This window comes from Scomber scombrus, chromosome 6 (genome assembly GCF_963691925.1).
Source record: "Scomber scombrus chromosome 6, fScoSco1.1, whole genome shotgun sequence".
Lineage (NCBI taxonomy): Eukaryota > Metazoa > Chordata > Actinopteri > Scombriformes > Scombridae > Scomber > Scomber scombrus.
In genome coordinates, this window is record NC_084975.1 from 13,937,696 (window position 1) to 13,939,876 (window position 2,181).

Consider the following 2,181-nt stretch of genomic DNA (forward strand, 5'->3'; position numbering starts at 1 on the left):
CTTTGTTTGGTGTTTTTTCGCTGTCTTTATGATGATATAAGGGCCACACTTTGTAGTACAACGTCCTTCATCTCTGCTGAATGATTATGGAAGAGTAGAGTCGTGGTTTTAGAAGGGAGCTTTTTTTTTCTTTCTGGCAGATTTTTATTGGTAGAAATTGGAAGCAGTGAGAAAGATATTGTTTTATCCTTGCATTGGTATATTTAGTGTCTTATAAGCTCACAACACACTTCATGTGTAGGAAGGGATTGAAAAAAATGAGACAGTGTGGTCCAACGGAATTGTGGGGGTGCACTGAGGAAGAGACTGGTAATATGTAAAGCTTGGATGAATTATAACTGTGTCTGATGAACAAACATAAAGTGCTCCCTCACAGCGAACATTCCCAAGCTGGCCCGTGCCATCTGTGAGTATGTGTGAATGGTTGGGAGTTTAGTGTGTGTGTGTGTGTGTGTGTGTGTGGCGGGGGGTTGATGTCTGCTGGACAGCTCTGACAGTTCGGCCTTTTCAGTCGTACATTACTGAGCCTGCCGGCCTCTTTCCCATAGCAACCCTAACAGAGGTCAAAGGCTATGTACCACCCACCCATCTATCCACCACTGCCACCTCCACCTCCTCTTGTACTCCAGGGTGGCCGCAGACGCTCTTAACTCCACAAACTGGCCACAGACAGAGCGGCTGCACCGTGAACTTGAACTTGACTTCCTGACTGAGTGATTGAGTCACTCAGAGATAGTGACATGGGGATTTTTCTTGAACATTTCCTCTTTTACTCCCTTTTTTTCCTCCTCATTCTCATATCATGTACTGTACCAGTAGAATAAGAGTAGTATGCAAAAAAAAAGAGGTCACGCCAAGGATTCCCCCTAATTCTCCTCACCCTAGAACCTCATCTCCCTTCCTGATATGATTACAAAGAATACCGCTGTATTAAAGGCTCAGTCACCTAATTCTTCTCTACTTTCCTTGGAGCATACAGGACCCCTACTCAGGGACGCCACGTAATCTGAAAAGCCTGGGATGTAGAAACTTCTCTCCATCTTCCTCTAAGATACTTAACGTCGGGCTTTGTGCTAGATTAGTCTCGGCCAAAGTTGCATTAAAAGAGCCCTGATGAGCCTTGCTTGACCCACATTGGACCTCATCCAAGACTACGGGGCAGCCCGTGAGCTAGGCTTTATATATATCACAGAGGAGCTGTTAAAACATTAATAGTGTCCACAGCAGTGAGGAGAATCCAAAGAGGTAACCCAGGAGCTATATAGTATTAACATTTTATCGCTACTATGGCTACGCTGCTTCACCCACACAGAATGGGAGCTGAGCGTGGGCCACTGTCACTTCATCATGTCACACATTATAATTTCCTTGCAAGTCCCACATACAGTAGCAAAAGCAATACATAGTTAATAATGAATATCAGAGTAAAGAAGGAAGAAAGAATGGAAAGGTAATCATCGATGTTCTACCATTTTCTTTATTGGGAAATGCATTTTTTTCTGTCAAATAAAAAGTTATGTACAAGTAGAGGGAACTGAAGAATGACTATTTAAGTCACTGTATGTACAGTGTGAGGAAGATCAGGTCCTATAAATCCTCCTGACACATCGTCAAAGCCACTGACCTCACAGTTCAGCCTGTCTGGTTTTAGACAATCTTTTATTGTAAACTCTCTTTGTTCCAGAGAAGAGTTTAAAAAGACTCTTAAGCAGTTTAATGTTGCCAAAGTGTTTATAAGAGGGCGCACAATATCGAAATCAAGCTTAGTTCCTGTCAACAGCATATTTTAATTCTGCGTTCAGTCCCTCTTGTCATTTGTGATCAGTTATTTCCTCCGCCACCATATTGCAATTAGTGCAATCTCACAAATCATTAGACGAAGAAACGTTCTGTGTGCATTTGTGCATGTTTGTGTTTCACTCAGTTTTACATCCTCCAAATGCTAGAAAAAGGTGATTGCTCTTTTACCAGGCATAGTAAGCATGAATATATTTTCCTGATAAATTTGCCTCAGTCACCACCTCTCTTTGACCATGCTGTCTCTGTCGACTGCCGCAGCTATCATATACAGTAGCATGTCGTCCCCCCCCCACACACACACACACTCTTTTGAAGCACACAAATCCTCCATGCCCAGCTCCTTGCGCGTGCAATTTGCTTTAGCATGGCACTGCACAAGCT